Source organism: Gymnoscopelus braueri (genome assembly GCF_963280865.1).
Source record: "Gymnoscopelus braueri genome assembly, chromosome: 22".
Lineage (NCBI taxonomy): Eukaryota > Metazoa > Chordata > Actinopteri > Myctophiformes > Myctophidae > Gymnoscopelus > Gymnoscopelus braueri.
Genome location: NC_137624.1, coordinates 19,368,536 through 19,386,805, shown reverse-complemented (window position 1 = coordinate 19,386,805; position 18,270 = coordinate 19,368,536). Strand labels below are relative to the sequence as shown.

Below are 18,270 nucleotides of genomic sequence, written 5' to 3'. Positions count from 1 at the left end.
CTGTTACTGAAAAAAACACTCTATAGCAATGATTACTATCAGAATATAGTATTTGAACATTTTAACAAAATACTTTTTGTTTTAACCAAAAAATATCACTTACCCTACCTTTAAACTGGCACATGGCAAACATTGCCTTATAATATCGTAAACTCGGGGCAAAACGCTACCCTATGTTCCTCACGCCTCAGCACCAGAGCACCAAGCCCAGCCGTGCACTGACTGACTGGCTGTGTGTGTCTATATGAGCCCACCGAGGAGTAGTAGTAATATTACGCACGCGTTTTCGGGGCCACGATTTCTTCTTCCACCCAATTTCTTTCATGGATTCGCTTCTTCACTGGAATATACATCCATCCCACAAGGGTAAGTCCGTGCGCGTGAGCCCTGTGAGTGACTGTGAAAATCATACCACCTTATGGGCTGCAAATCAAGACAATGTGTTTTCTACTATCTATTGTCTGGTGGTTGGTTTGTCGTTCAGACTGTGAAGAGCTTGCCTCATAAGTTCGGACCTCTGTGAAGGGATACAGGAGAGGTGGGCACTAAGGACATCTGGGCACCTCGATGTAAAATGGGCTATATTGTCCAAAATTAAACAAAAATATTTGAAAAAAGTAAAGTATACATGATTAGAACATGCTTAAACATTCGACAATTAAGGTCTAATATTTCCACAATTGCTATCAAGCCTGTATATCCAGTCATTTTGGGGCATAAACAAGAAGTTGAAGGATCAAATTTAGTCACAATTAATGGTGTACCGTGCATCATGTATACGTTACTTTTTAAGACCATTTTTTCAAATATTTAATTTCTTAACATTTTGGACAAAATAGCCAATTTTACATCGCGGTGCCCAGATGTCCCTAGTGCTCCCCTATCCTGTATCCTCTCAGAAATGTCATTTTAATTATATAATGGTCGATATTGTATCGAGGAGAAGACACCTGTCTCCTCCAAGCAACAGTGATCACCAGAAATAAGAGGCTGGGATCACACAGCTCTATATCAAGAGCTGTGCAGTTCATTTGTTAGCAGTGAACAGTGATTTTGTGCGGATTTTGTCGGTTTCAGTGCCGTCCAAAATATGCCTTCTCCTCCAGGCAGTCTCCAGCTTCAATTTTGCTCATCTTCCCCGCCCCCTAGCTCTGGTCCATAGCGTTAGAAGGAGTTCTCTAACGCTATGTTACTTTACCTGCCGTTGCCCGGACACCCCCGGTAGCGCAGGCTTCGTCTCTAGTAAAAAATCTAAACACATATTTCGCCACTCACCAAAAAAGAGACGATTTAAGATGTTGAAAGCCTACTTTCCTTAGTGGGAACACTCGGAGCCCCCCACCTCACGTCTAAAATTAACTTTTTGGCCAGAAAAGAAAATATTTCACCGGAAGGAAAAAAAAATTTTGTCACTCAACTGCGCCCCCTACAGATTTTGTCAATAGAAAAATTCCATTGACCAGATCTGTAGGCAGTGTTGCCAGGTTTGCTTATTATAATTTCCCCCAAAGAGTTTATTTGAAAATAGCATATCTACAAGCTCACAGCGCAGATCTACAAGCTCACAACGCTCACGATGGCGACGCGTTGTGAGCTTGTAGATCTGCTATTTTCAAATAGCTGGTGTATAATGTTTAACGTGCTCATGTGGCCCATAGTCGCTTCTTTTGGGCTTGTTTTCCTAGACCTGGTTGCTTGTGTCTTTCACAGAATCTGGCAACACCGTCTGTAGGGGGCGCAGTGGAGTAACTTAATTTATTTTTCCATCCGGTGAAATATTTTATTTACCAGAGCTACCCGCCCCCCAACAACATCAGACAGCCTCTTGCTATCCTTCCTTCCACTCATGCTGACTTGCTGTGCATTAAGTGCTGCCTTTGTGTATTTCTGAAAACTAGGCTTGTCTTAAAATGTCAAGCTGGGTGATGTAGTTATAATAACCTTGTTAATTTGATTGAAACTTGCGTTTCATCTCCTTTTCGACCAGTCTGAACAGTAGTAGCCCGTGGCAGTGGTTTAGCCGGCGTTTGGGATGTGGGTGTATTGTAGACTCTGTCCTTGGTACTGTGTTGTAGCATAATGTTATTATCAGCATGTCATGTCCTTATTTTTTAACTCTATGGCTATAACACACTGGGCTTGCAAACCTAAAGCATACATTTAATATCTGAGAGCTCATAGACGAAATTGTTATTTAAATTACTTTAAGGACGTTATCAATTCATTGCAATTAGCTGATTGGCTTCTACAACAGAAGCATGGGCTTAGTATATATGGGAATGGAAAGGATATTGGGAGTGGACTTTTTTATAGCCTACACTACAGTATATACATTTACTGTATGTCTTTCAATATTACTAGCCTGCATCAGAAGCTCATCAACCGGACATCTTTTGGACTTGGATTAGTGGAACACCTCCCTGTTTCGTTTAGACTCGTGATGCTGATTATGATGTCATAGACATGATGATGTCATATATATGACTCATATAGTATCATAGCTTTTCATTGCCCCACAATGACCACACTGTGACCTCAGATGTCTGATTGGACAATAAATAAAGTAATGTGCAGGAGTGACCAAAAAACCCCAAGGGGCTTAATAACAATACAAAGCCAAAGGTATCGAAACCAACTTTACATAAAACATGCACCACTGACCGAACATGCATGTGTCAGTGCACGAGTGCATGTAACAGACACACATAATACCACACACATAGATACAGTCACGATTCATGTACTCACTCACACACACACACACACGCACACACACACACACGATACTGGTTATGTATTACAGTATGTTATTGTGGGTCTATGCCAGTTAGTGTCTTGTATACAGTGGGTCCAGCTGACAGCCAAGAAGAGACTCACCTGATGCCCCGCCACCTGCCATCTGTCTGCTGAATAATAGCATCTCCCAAGCTAGACTATAGGGATGAGCAGAACGTCGTTAAACCTTGTACTGTATGTCCAAAACGGTTACTTTTTCAGGAAATGGGAAAAAGAACCTGTGTTCCAGTGGATCATTACTTAGTCAGGTCTTGTTAATACTTTTCATTAATAATAATACTTTTGCACAACACTGTCATATGGCAAAGTACAAAATATGGCAGTAAAGGTAGGGTATAAAGTGATATTTTTTGGTTAAAACAAAACTTTTTTTTGTTTGTTAAAAGGTTAAAGCACTATATTCTGTTGGTGATCATTGCTATAGAGTGTTTGTTCAGTATCCGGGGTCTCTGCGTCTCTCTAGAGAAAATGCATTCTCAGGTGGGTGGCCAATCTTCAGCCAATCAGGAGAAAGTACCAATTTATCAGCTTACATTTTGTTTGTGTTCCAGACACTTTTTCTGCTCATTTATTTGTGCCATCTCTTCCAATTTACTTGTTTAATTCCGTTTCCTGTGTTCTCTCTCCTGATTGGATAAATTTGGTATCCCGACCTGGAATTTATTTTCTGTTTAATCAAGAGCTGGAGGGATGGGGAGACCCCTGTTACTGAACAAACACCCTGGTCTATAGCAATGGAATATAAAGCAATTTAACACTTCTTTAAACAAAACAATATCACTTACCCTACCTTTATCCTAACGTACAAAAATGAAATAATGTGGAAATACAAGGTTTCTGCCCGACAGCGACGATAAGTAGACCTGTCAAATACAAAACACAAAAACACACACATTCATGGGTTTGTGCTGTGGCTGTGATGTTGCTGTTGGTTTTGTGTAATGTTGGTTTTCTCAAGAACTCTGCAGGTTGTTCTACAGTACAGTCAGTATAAGAGCACAGAGCCAGACAAACTGTGCCATATAAATTCACTGTGTGTATTCATGTGATGAACCCAGGTGGATATGTCAAAACAAAACAGACATTTGGGGAGGCCACACCATCAGCCGTGGTCTTGTTTATTGTCACAGTGTGTAACTTAGCTCTGTGTTTACATAACAAAACAATAAATATATATATTATTATATATATATATATATATAATCATTTCCCTCTGTACCAGCAGTTATCAGCCTCTTGAGTAGTGTGGTGGTGTTAAACTGCAGAAACACACTGCCCTCTTGCTGTATTTTGGTGTTTTCACTGTTTGTTTTGGTAGATGGAGATGTTTTTGGCCTACCAAAACAGTGACGTTATTATGTTCAGGAAGGTAGTGAAATCATACAGTATACCCAAGTGATATAGCCTATGGTGTATTAGTAACAATGTAATATAATTATGGAGTGTCCTTGTCAAGGACAAGATTATGAATTCACAAAATGTACACGCAGCTTACTGGCAGAGCGGCGTGCACAAGAAATTACAAATTTGGTGCTGATCGGCCCAGTGGTTTGCAAGATTATCTGTGGAAAGACACACACACACACACACACACACACACACACACACACACACACACACACACACACACACACACACACACACACACACACACACACACACACCCTTCTTCTAGATGGCCGCTAGGCCTACTGGCAGTGTGCACTGTGCATCCCTACTGACAGTGTGCAACATGTTTTTGCAGCTGATAGGCCCAGCGGTTTGCGATATTAGCTACAGACACGGACGGATAGACAGACAGACAGCAAATTAGTCATTGAAATAGCTGAAAATAGTCAAAATCTTAAAAAAAAAAAATTATTCAACATATCAGTATGTTTTCTATCTATATGCAGTTCATCTCAGTTTTCTTGACTTACTATGGCTTGAGATCATATTAAAGCAGCAGACAGGGACGTGTTGTAAGCATAACATTTTAAAATCTATATGTAGAGATTAAAACTTAAACACAAGTTAGAGATTTTATGGCCGTAAAGTGATGTTTCTTTTGAGACATGCCCAGACATGCAAATTGGTGAAGTTTTGACATAAGGTTTGTTTTTCCCTTGAACATAATGATGAAAGGCCGACAGTGATGATTATTGTGTTTATGGACACGTGACACCAATCATACTGGAATGTGTCTGAATGAACAAGCTTTATTTATTTGCTAATAAGCAAAATAGAATTTTGGAAATATTAGCAATTTGTGTTCCACACATAAAATCAGTTATGGCATTGGCTGATTCTGGGGAAAAGAATTGGTGATTTGTATCAGACCCAAAAATCCAGATCAGAGTACTTCTACTCTGTGTGAATTTGAATGGGGGCTATTTGACAAATAATACTTATTGTTTTTTGACCCTCAGGCCCTTTACGGAGCTGAAAAGGTTTAGCTCCCGACCCAATATAGAGCTTCTGGTTCTATATGGGAGCAACCCAGACCCTTTTTTAATGTATAACGAAATGTTCTAAACCTGCATTTGGAGCTATTTGATTATAAAGAAAAGTGTGTTTTAAACAATTTCTTTCAAAAACCCCAAACCAGGCCATTTATGATGCAAGCTCTGGAAATGTTTTAATTTCCGTATATAATCAATTTCAGCAGGAGTGTTCCCTTCTAACACCTCCATGTTATTGAAGAAAACACCAGACATGCATATTTAGGTGATGCAGTAGGAAGCTATGACCTTTGAACTCTTGTCTGATATCCAATGCTGGTTTTATTCCCACACAGGAGACTGACTATTGATTGTACACACACACACACACACACACACACACACACACACACACACACACACACACACACACACACACACACACACACACACACACACACACACACACACACACATTAACTCATAGCCATACACATGCATTCACGCACGCACGCACGCACACCCTCACGTGCATTCACTCATGCATTAACACAGTCAACACACAAATACACAAACACACACACACGCACACTTGCGTGCATTCACACAGACTCATACACATGCATTCAAATACTCAACTCGCATACGCTCAAATGCAAACACACTCACGTGACCATCTATCCGTTCCTAGTTGTGTTGATAGCAGGTATTTGATTACTGCTTGCCTTGAGGAGGGCAGAATTGGTTGAATGGGGGTTGTCCTCCTGCCCCATGATAGGGTGATAGATCTGTCACTGGGATGTCCCAGGGGACTGATTTGGCCCAAAGGTGAGATAAGGCCAGCTCAGGGAGATGGAGAATGGCAAACCACCTCTCCATATCTTGGCAGGCTGATGCATATCAGTAATGTGCACTCTTGGTGGGGGCTGCTGCCGGCGCCCAGTGGACCAATTGGAAAGGAGAGGATGAAAAAAATTATTGTAAAAATATAAAATATAAATCATTTTAATTCAATTTCTAAGATGTTTCATGCCTGTGGCGTCCTTATTTTGACCATGTCATTAGTTTAAATCATTTCCCCACATTTTCAACTGGAAAAGTGTGCTCGGAGCATAGGTCTGCGCCAGGCCGGGTTGCCTACCCAAGGCCTGCTAACTTTGGTCATAGCCACTTGGAATGGGATCTGAAAAATCTAATTTGTACATCTAGCAAAAAGTGTGTATTGAAGAAAACGCTAAATGGTGCATAATGCAATCTAGAAAACATATGAAGAGTGATGATTCAAGGAATCCGGGGGGAAACAAATATTTTAATTGTACTAGTTATTGGCCAAAACGTGAAGTGGGCCGTTGTAGCGCCAGCATGAGGCTGATGTGAACAATTTTGGGTGGAGCTTCTTCCTTGGCCTACTGTGAGTGTGCATGCATCTACAAGTTCATAACACAATCCAATGCTTTGTGATCTTGTACATAGGCTATTTTCACTTTATTCCACAATAGGGGGCCCATAGACAGCCCAGAGCCTGTGCTGCTCCTTTTTTCTGCCAAATCTCTTTGGCGAAAATAGACGATCTACAAGCTAGGGCTGTCAATTAACCAAGCCTCGATTAATTGCAGACTTGTCTGGGAAAGATGCACAATCGATGAAGAAAAAAAATCACCACACAATATAAAACCCACTTTACTATGGTCCAAAAAGCACTGCATCTGCTCTGCCTTCTGTAGCTATCTGTCTGAAAAGGAACATGCCAGCGGATTTCAACAAATAAACACCAGGTCTAATGGAAACTAGGTGAAAAGGTGCAAACACATGCACGCACGTGCACACACACATACACGCAAGCACACACGCGTAGGCATCAATCCAAAAAAGCAATCAAACAGAATATTAGCACACACAGTTAATGTACACATTGGTAATAATGGCCTGAATTAACTGTTTATCTGGCAAGCTTATCTACTAACATTTTGTGAAACATTCTGGCGTGAGCTCTGGTGAACACACTAACAACAGTGGTATGAGATGTGTGGCATCAATTCAGTTCATGCAGAGGGTTCATGGCACTTTCTTCGACATTGCACTTTGTAAGTCCTTCTGGATGAGAGAGAGGGTGAAATGCCTGAATTGTAATTGTAATCATTCCACTTACAGGCACAGTACTAGGCTGATCAGTAACATTACCAGAACGATTGGTTAGACTACTGATAGTCTAAAAGTATCCGTATTCTAAGGGATCTTTTCCATAGGAAGAAACAGGGGTGGACTGGCCATTTGGCGTACCGGGCAAATGCCCGGTGGGCCGCGGGCCAGTTTTTTTTTTTTGGAAAAATATTTTCGCTCCCGTTTTCGGATTATTACGGTCATTTCCGGGTCGCGCGGCCCAATTATTAGTTACGTTAATGTTTGGGCTGGGATGCTTACCAGCAGGGGCCTCAGTGCGGCTGCAGAGTTCATGTGCAGGGCTGGGCTGAAACAGTGAAACGCTCTCTCCCCCCCCCCCCCGTTGACAAAACGGCCCAGGGGGTGGTGGGCCGGTCCGGACCAAAATGCCAGGGCTGAATTTTGGTCCCAGTCCGGCCCTGGGAAGAAATATGAAAAAAGGTAAATATGCACATCCCCACAGTTCTATGAACACGGTGCTGGACTCAAAAGATAATCAAGTGAAGAAGGGAATATTGAGTGTGGACATTCCCTCCTTCATCATTTCCATAGGAGCCATACTTCTGATTTCATAGAAAATCAGATGAGAGTCCCGGACACTGTAGCTTAGGCTTTTCAGTCTATACAGTAGAGTGAGTCCTATCTTATCCATTCATTTCGGTATTTGGACCATTTATGATTTGAAATGTCAAATGAGATGATGTGGTTGATTCATTTATTCTATTAGACTATTATTCAATGTGAGAAAACGGCTCGCAAATTTAGATTACTGGGTGGTCTTTGGCTTTTAATGTTAGTCAGGCAAAGGCCTAGATGCTGAATAACACAGACTGCCTACCTCTTTGGCATGTTAATATTGTCTTTAGTGCTCGTACAGCATTGTGTGGGTGTGTGTGTGTGGACTGGGGCAGTGGGGGGATTTGACTTGTTGGCAGTTTTACTCTAGAAAACATTGTTGGTGACCCCTAACTACAAAAGTTGTTGTATGGTATGAGCCCCATGAGCTGGTGTAATGGATTTGATTTATCATCTACTGACTGCAGACATTATACGTTAAACAAGCTAAGCAAGATACTGCAAGGATTGTAAGACTTCAGTTCGCTGGAGCCATGCGCCTGCACTGTACTGGGTTCCCTTTACGCCCTGGAGAAAAGGGCCCTAGAGAAAAGGTTGACTCCCCACACTTGTCGTTGTATAACTCACACTCTGATAACATCACAGTTTTGATGTATGGCACTCACCGGCCGGCTTGTGCCTGCAATGATAGCTGTGATGTTATTCACCATAACACTCCCTCTTAAATTCTTTTCCTTAAACTCAACAGAGACCTTCAATGTGTTCCAAGCTAGATTTTTTTTTTGTGCTACTTTTGGATTGTTTCTGTTGGCTGCCTTTTAAGCTGTCACCCAAGAACCGGTCATAAGATCGGAGATTAATGATGTATTATAATAAACTCCTTGAGTTCACCTGCTTGCAAGATTAAACTTTATCTTGCCCTTCAGGTACCGTATGACAAAGTAAGAGCCGCTCCATTTCTCCTGAGACTGCCATTTCTCTTCCAATACTGTGTTTCTTTTTGCATGCTGGAGGGTCTGTCATGCTTGTTATGTTCTCAACAAACTGTGGTTTAATTTGAGAATGTGAAATAACTTCAGCTCGCACTAAAATAGCAACACGTTTCAAGCACAGATACATCGGTTAAATCAGTATAGGTACTGTGATGCTGCCACTAGTCTATTGCTGCTACGTAGATGCCGCCAGTATAATACATTTACTTAATTGAAATGGAGGGTGAGTGAAAACTAAACTTTTCACATCACTTAATGCAGTTCACTGTCACGATCATAACATTTTAATTGACAATTAATTGTCATACAAATAATTGTGATTAACAATTTAATTATTGTGTTTTTCCATTCAACATTGGAACATATTGGAGCAAAATTACATTTCTGTTTAGGCTTTGTAAACTAAAATTGCATGGGGCAGATATAACGAATAACTTAAATACAAATAAATGACTGACAATAACCGATATGGCCAAAATAGGCCATATAATGGAAATAGCCACAATTTCTTGAAAATATATGCATATTCTTCAACATGGAAATATTATGATAATTATGCAAAATAATGTAATAATTGTGTGACAGGCCTAACCACACAAAACATTTTTGTGGGCTGAAATTGGCCCGGAGGCCACACTTTGAGAATGTCTGCTTCGATGCACACGCCTGGAGGAGCGTGTGAACTAAACCCCACGCGCACACACCGGTGTGTTCCTCATTAGTGCATGAGACTGTTTATCCTGGAAGACTCAACAATAGAATACAGACCAAATATTAACTAAGTACCCCTTAAATTGTTGAAAGATGCATTGGAAATTAGATTATTTTTCAATAATCTATTGATACTGTTTTGTTATATATTTTCATTAAAATATGCAGTTGTAACGATGGCTTATGGAATGAAGGAGAACACATTCTGCTTATAATCAGGCAGTAGGAGGTTGTTTGATCTAAATATAGACTAGACCAAATTCTGAGATTCTTATTCGTCAGCAGGGAATGGGTGCACATATTATGCACAAACACAACACAACATTGATTCTTGCATTTATATGCCCATACACATACTGTATATATTCCTATTAGAGCTGTACGATTAATCGATTTGGAATTAAACTGATTTTTTTTTTTTGGACGATGTTAAAAAAATGAAAAAATTGAGCTTTCAGAGAAAAAATATGGGATACAAATTTTAGGCAAAATTGAACAGCCCTAATTCCTACACAGATTTACTGTAGAGTTTGCAGATTGTGATGGTGGTGTGTGTCCCTTCCACATTTACCCTGATGTCCCTTCTTTCTTTTTTCTTTTTAAAGATTGTTTTGGGTCTTTCTTTATGCCTTTTATTGATAGGATAGTAGGTTGACAGGAAATGGGGAGAGAGATGGGGAGTGACATGCAGCAAAGGCCGTCAGGATAGGGACTCGAACCCGCGACACACAAACCCGCGACTGGATACTTTGGAGCCTAGTTGCCCCCTTCTTTCTGAAGTAATCTCAATTCATTCGTTGAGTTTTTGACGAACATTTGGGCTGCTTTTACGTCCACCCAAACAGGCATTTAATACAGTAAAGCCTTATAGAATGATGTTGCACTTCAGTATTGCAAATGCTCAGTTTTGTCTTTAGCAACTCAACAAAGGAAGATATATGTTTTTGTATAGAAGTCATGATTAGTTGGTGTTCCCTGTCTTGGCTAATAATTTGAGGTCAGCGACCTCATTGAGTTCTCAATTCAACCGCCGGAGGGTGATCTAATGACTCTCCATCCTCATGTCGCCTTACAGTGTTGTTCTATTACATTACAAAATGGTTGAGAACTACTGCTTTGGGCCATAAATAAGTAGAATATATTAACACATTGACTGCCAGAAATTAATTAATTAATTAATTAATCATCCTTGCCAGTGTTTTTACCTTATTTTGAAGATCCATAGAGACCCACGGAAAGCCACGATGTGAACACGGATGTAAACAAAGCTGTCTGGGGGGAGGGGGAAGGTCTCGTTTATCCACCGGAACAAAAACATTTTTACCGCAATCGTCCATTCTGTTGTAATCGGTAGTTGAATATGGCTCGGTTTTTGGGATGGCCTCATTTCTGCTTCTATGATTGATGAGTCAAGGGATCATTCATAGGTTGCCCAAGAGCGCCCTGTATCGTAATCACTGAAAACATGATTTGTTTTGAAAGGACGCATGTATATGCGTTCTTGGCAGGCAACGTGTGAAAACAAAATAATCTGGACAGTGGTATTTATTGTCTCCGCCAGGCCGAAAGGCATGGCGAGAGAGTATGTTTTGCCCCATGTCCGTCCGTCCGTCCGTGTGTCCGTCCGTCCTGTCTGTGTGTTAGCAGCTAATCTCTGGCACTGTTGGCCCGGTCGCTCCAAAACTGTGCACACACACTCCCTGGATGCCAATTCAGAACCTCTGCCCCAATTTTTTCACATGGGCCTGTTATAGCGCCACCAGGAGACCGATTTGTGTAAAACCCATTTCTTTACATTACTCCTACAGATTTTATCCAAACGTCATGCAAATCGGTACATAGTATCTCTATAGTCATGTGATCAACACGAATCTGTACGATTTCCCATATTCCATCCTCATTGCCTATGGTAGGCTTCCAAAGTTTGCAGGATTGGTCCGTTTTGAACAAAAAGCCTCAAACTATGCACGCAGCTTGCGATTTCCGTGAATTTTCACACGCACATTCCCACTAGGCCTAGGAAGAAATGCCACCCTTTTCACATTGGCCTGTTATAGCGCCACCAGCAGGTCTAATTTAGCAAAACTCATTTTTGGAACAAAATGCCTCAAATCATGAATGCAGTGTCTGATTGCCGTGAAAGACCTAAGAATAAATGGCACCCTTTTCACATTGGCCTATTATAGCGCCACCAGGAGGCCACAATAACGTACCTGACCTGGCGGAGACCTGTGCTCCAAGGAGCACTTTTTCTAGTTTATTTATGTTATCAAAAGGGGGAGCCACAGCCAGAGGCTACATGGCTATTCTATTTAGGGGTCCTAGAAGGCATTGAAATGTTTGGGAACCTCTGCTCTAGGATGTGACGAGTAATTGTGGCTTAAAGAATTCTGTTAGTGTTTTTTCACATTTGGTTCCCTGGTGTTTAAACGTGTTTTTCTTCCCACTGCTATAACCTTGTGACTTCACTTTACAGTAAGTGACGCGAAAGTGTCATAGTGAATGTGCTCTATTCTATTATATGATTGTTTTGCATGCTTCTATATGACCACACTTTGACAATAATGGATTCATTGGAGCCCCTCCCCTCCTCTACACACAAGGTTATTAGTTGCAGGATAACCGTATGGCATGTTGGATTGATATCACACTGAGAATGTGCTGGCAGAGACAGTGGATGAAGAGACAATCTCTGGCACCGCTTACGGTCTTGCGTAATAATTTTGAGGTCAGGTCAATATGGGAAGATAGAATATCTATCTTATATTAAGTAGATTTAGATAAGGGTTTCTTTAGAAATGGCCTGGAAAGTGATTCAGTTATTCAGATTTTCTTTTTCATCCAATTATATGACTACCTCAAAACAAACAAGGCTTTGTGTGATTATGATTGTTCTGCACCCCCGTACTCAATGTTTTTCAGATTCATGATATGTCATTGATTCCTTTTTATCTCATTTATTTAAAGTTATTTCATTCCTTTCTGCAGTTTATCCTTTAATAATGTAGCTGTCAAGACAGAAACCTTGTATGTACATTGGATTCATTAAACACTTTCTTCGTTTCCTGAAAAGTAATGGTTTTGGACATACAAGGTTTCCACCCGACAGCGACTATACATGTTTTATGGTTTGCCTTTTATGCTTTTGTAATTCACACATATAGGGAGAAATGTTTGACACACAGCATTATCTCTCCCCTTCTCTTCATTGTGTCTGTACCGTGGGTCATGATGATTTTTCTAAGGACATGTCCTCTATATCAGTTTGTGATGACTTAACTCTCGCATTCACTCGTTTTATCATCCTATATTTTTAGGGGACAAGCTCTCATCCATTTTTAAAGGGAGATGGATGATTGTATTGTTCACACCCCCGGTGTCCCGAGTCAGGAGTTCTCATTTTCTCACCCTGTGTTTTCATCTCAAGTGAGATTAACTCTAAAGTGAAGCACAGGGGGGAAAGCTCACCGAGCTCCTGCCATGTTTGTCACTAGCACTGCATTATGGCAGATTTACCAGTGCAAGATGAGATGACTTCCAATTGCATGGCCGTCACAACAATCTGTCTGTGGAAAACGTAATAACCAATTACCGCATCACTTGACTTGATAACAAAACTGATATCAGCCTGCTGGTAGTAGCTATATTTGTCTCTGGCTGCTGTAGTGTACTGGGGAGCCAGGCCAAGGTGCTGCAGCTGGCTTGTTGCCAGACCCAAGGGGTCGGGCTTACATGAGGCTTTGTATCTGTTTCGTCCATACATGGGCAGGGGTCATTTGTCCTCCGGCCCCAGCCAAAAAAAGTCTGTCCCCCTTTCGTCCATACATGGTTATCTGTTTCGTCCATACATGGGCAGGGGCCATTTGTCCTCCGGCCCCAGCCAAAAAAAGTCTGTCCCCCTTTCGTCCATACATGGGTATACACAGGCTGACACGTCATGTGAAGTCCGGCTTAGCCGTGACGTAGTGCATGTTTTGTACCTGTTTCCTCCATGTATGGAGGCTTTGTACCATGAGGCTTTGTACCTGTTTCGTCCATACATGGGCAGGGGCCATTTGTCCTCCGGCCCCAGCCAAAAAAAAGTTTGTGACGTCCCCTTTCGTCACGAACTATTCATGACATCATGAACTTCAGTTATAAAGTGGTTTGTAGGTGTGTTACATACTAGGACTTCATTTTGGGTCTGGCAGAACCAGGTCTCCTGGTCTTGTTTATCGCAACTTAAAAGGAATACTTTGTTTTCTATCAATTACTCACACTGTGAAGACTTGAATTTATGGAGAAGTTTTGTTTGTGTCTCATTCCTTCAGTCCTCGGTAAATAAATGGTCCAAAAACAAACACAATACTTGATGAATTGAAGGAAATTGAGGTCCAGGATTAACAACAGCAAAACAATATCACCCAGGCACGCTCCTCGCTCGACCCTGGAAGTGTTTTAAAACGTTACGTTTGAGAGGAGATGCAGTGTTTTGCAAGTAATGAGGACACATAATGGATACACAACACTTGGATTATACCCTGAGAGGTTGAGCTGTGTAAAAAAACAACAACTAAATAAGAATATATTTTGGGGGTGAAGCAGGCTCTTTAAAAATCTTTGTATTCTTTTATCATTGTCTCTCACTTTCTCCTCTTTCTCTCACTTTCTCCTCTTTCTTTCAGTCTGTCATTTTCATGTCAAACTCGTGAATTAAAATAAGAATGGGGTAAGAATACCAGAGGCATATTTAATATTGTACGTGCATGCTAAATCCACGATCCCCTATGTTATGGCCTCATGTGAGTGCAGGAAAGTGGGCTGCTGTCTTACTCACGAGTAGTAGATATTCTAGTACACGACTCCACTCCAGTATGTAAACTAATGTGAATGTAATGGTTTGATGGGCAATCCTGACCTCCTCCACCCACGTATTAACATGATTTCTGTTCAAGCAGCTCCTCTGCGACCGTTTCACTGGAAGACAGACATTTCTCTACTAACAAGGCTGCAGCCTGTGGACCATTATAATAGTGTGTGTGTATGTACACGTGTGTGTGTGTGCGCGTGTGTGTGTGTGACTGACTGACTGAATATACTGTATGAGGTAAAATGAATACTAGTGCTTTAGCCCAGTTTAAGTTAACCCATTCAAACCGGGCGGGAACGCATCTCTGTCATTTTAGATCTCTTCGGCTATTTTTTGAAAGAGATCGTGAAAATGTGTGCAAATCTTTCAATATATATTTTTTTAAAGCGAACATTTGTAACTCAAATCTTTGCTTCTGGGGGTCCCTGGAACAAAATATTTTACACATTTTTGCTTTAATAAATAGGTACTCAAAGATTTGCACAAAGTTTCACAATAAAAAAATAAATAGCCGATCTACTAGCTCATAGCGCGACACTCGGTTCCGTGCTATGAGCTTGTATATCTGCTATTTTTGAATAGCCAACAAAATATTAAAATGACACAGACGCGTTCCCGGTCTTAATGGATTAAGGCACTGTGAATGTCGATGAAAAATACTAAGAATAGCCTAAAACTACCTCAAGCATAATGCAAGTGTACCGTATGCTTGAGGTAGTTTTGAACGATCAGTCACAGTCTCCCATTTGTTTTTATATGCTAATGGAAACTTTATTCCCTCCTTTGCTGCCAAGAGTTCTCCAAATCTTTTACAAGCGTGACCAATATTTATCCTTGTTTTGTTTCTTTTCATAGCCTTGCGCTTTCTAGAATGGGGTGTATTTTTGGCCATCACAGAGTTCTCTGGTGGCACTGGGCACTTGCCATGGGATTCTGCCATACTGTAGGTCTCTCTGGAGCTTGAATGTACTGTAATGAATACACTTGTTTTGAGGAAATGATTTCAAACATTAGGCTTTTTTTCATCATTTCTCTATTTATATTTATGAGAAACAAGGCAAGAGTAAATCCATCAAAATTTCCTGTTAATTTGTGCTCCTTAGAGCTTAGCAAAGTAATCAAATTGCAACATAATATGACCTATCTAAATGCATAAAAAATCCAGTCTTATTGGCACTCCCAAATGATGAACATCTAAATACATCATCAAAGATATTGCTGCACAAGCCTATCTCTCTGTACATATTGTGACTCTTGCAAGTTTATAGATGAATATTAACACATATTTGTGTGTACCAGTGAGCAAAGTCCCAGACATCAGCCTTTAGGTCAAGACTGCAAGTTTGTGTCTTCATGAATAGTCAGCCTGTGCCAGATGTTCAGTCTCCGATGATGACTTGTTGGTTACTATGACACTTGTTGATGTGTACAGCTCTTCATCTGGTGAAATAAAAACCCAAATCTATTTTTTAAGAACCTTTTGCAGGCTATTGATCCTACATGCGTCTTGTTGCAATAACACGTACAGTACTTGTGTTTAGACACAAGTCCTTTGGCTTTCAGTGTACACAGGGAAAGGCTAGTGGGTTCCTGGTCCCAACAACATTTGTTGTTCATAAATTTAGCCTGTTTTGTAGGATAGACAATATGCTATTATAGGCTTACACTTCCAGATCAAATTTGCTTTACATTCAGCCCTATTCAAATAGACTATGCCTATTGTATGTGTTTGACATAATTAATCTAGTTAATATACACACAATGGACTATCGAAAACCCATGAAATAAGAATTGACTAAGTTTGGAGAAATTGTTTGTTTTTCTGAGCTGCGTCTGTAGTGTGAGCTCTGATCGTAATGGAATGGAGATTAATACATGCATCTGAAACAAGTGAAGTGCAAATTTGTTTTGTCGATTGCATAGTTCTGAATTACAGCGTTGCTTGTGGGCTGATTCACAATCCTATTGTGGAATTGTTCATTATTATGCAATTGAAATGGTAGGAATGGAAAAAGCGTCAGTGCAAAAGTTAGCTGAATTGAGTACGGCAAAGCTTGCAGTATTGACAGGAATACACAAACCGACGGGGAATATTTTTTGTGCTCATTTGATCCAAATTTAGGACAAATGGTGCATCTAAGCACTGGGAAGAAGAACTGATGGTGTGTCTCTCCTTTTTAATGCGCCAGCTGGCTAGACATTTGTTACATTGCAATTTTGGAACCTAGCGAATTTTGTGACTCCAGAGTGTTTCTCATTTTCTGTAGAGGTTTACATAATCAAAATACTGATATACTAAAATCAGATTTTACTCGTTTCCTTCCGACCTGACCTGCCAGCACATCATTTTTGGGGACTAGGCCCAGTCTGGGGATCCCCCAGACCTAGGCCCACTCGACCTGTGTGTAACCTGTGCATCACTTAGCCATTCGCAGTTCACACTCACATAAAAGGGTGTAACCAAGGGAGGAACCACTTTTAACTATAAAGTTAAAAGTTAAATTTGTTAAATTGGCTGCCCATTGAATTAATTCATAATTTATTTCAAAAATACTTTTAAACACCTCTAAGCACTACATGGGCTGGCCATACTTTACATCTCTGAATAACTGCAACCACTTGAAAATGTGAGATCTCTCAGGTCTTCTGACCAAGGCCTTCTGACTGTCCCACAATTAAGGCTCACTGGGGCTTTGCAGTGGTTTCTCCCGACCTGGTACCGTCTACCATTAGTCAGCTGACTGTTGTAAGAAATGTTAAAAGCACTTTGTTGTATGATGATTGTTTGGCTTTCTGTGTGTATGTTTAAATGTTATATCATTATGTTCCTTATTTGTTTTACATTTTATTGTTTATTATTTTCATGTGAACTGATTTCTTTCCTCATTGTACAGCACATTGTAACTCTGTGTTGAAAAGTGCTTTTATAAATGAAGTTTTCTACTTCCTTACCACCATGCAATGGACAGGAAAGGAGACACCCTTCATCGCACCCGTCATCGCAGCAATCACTCTCAGGTTCATGTGAACAAAGTCATCAGAGTGGAGCGTCACCGTCTCAGTGAATTCATCACTGAGACGGTGATGAATTCTGACAAGGCCTTGAGGCTACTCGTTTGATGAGCTTGCAGTTGTGAGGGACGATCTGATCTGATCATCTTTTTTTTATCTGATTATAATGAATTGGCCTGCAGAAACTGGATGTAGTTCATTGTCAGTTGTGACGATAGGAAGTTGTTGAGGCTGGATTATCTCCTATAGGCAGTGGAGCTGCTTGGAATTAAATCTTTTCAAACCTTTCTTCATTTCCCCCTCTAAAAGGAATGGACAGAACTACATTGACTAGAGGGAATAATCAGCAAAAACTTGGGGACCCTAGGGTTGAAGTGATCAACAGTGAGATTGTTGTGGTGAATGTGGCACTATGCATTTCAACACCTTTTGTTTCTGTTTGTGCTTTTTTTTAGGTCCTGCAATCGCATTTTATTGCTACACTACTAGCTGACCAGCAAAAGGAATAGTCAGCTTAAAGGACAACTTCACCCATTTTCAACCTATCTTCATATGATTGCTCCTCACTAATGCTCATTATAATATGGTGCCATTTCTCTCTACTTGGTCTGTGTCTCAGAGGAGGGCTGTGGACAGTTCAGAAACCCGCCTACCAGTGACGACATCGATGGGGAATCCAAGCCAATAGAAACTGCAGGCTTTATATTCCTGGAAAGTTAGCATGCTATAATGGAAGACATTATTCTTGTGTTAA

General features: G+C 40.6%; 1 protein-coding gene across 1 annotated transcript in view; it reads left to right on the top strand.

Annotated features, from left to right (window-relative positions):
* Positions 1-234: 234 nt before the first annotated feature.
* Positions 235-18,270, top strand: part of plppr1 (phospholipid phosphatase related 1) — a 78,892-nt gene continuing 60,856 nt past the window's right edge. The window contains exon 1 of the mRNA XM_080419576.1: positions 235-366. The gene's annotated coding sequence lies outside the window, so the exon portion shown is untranslated. The remainder of the gene's footprint in view (positions 367-18,270) is intronic.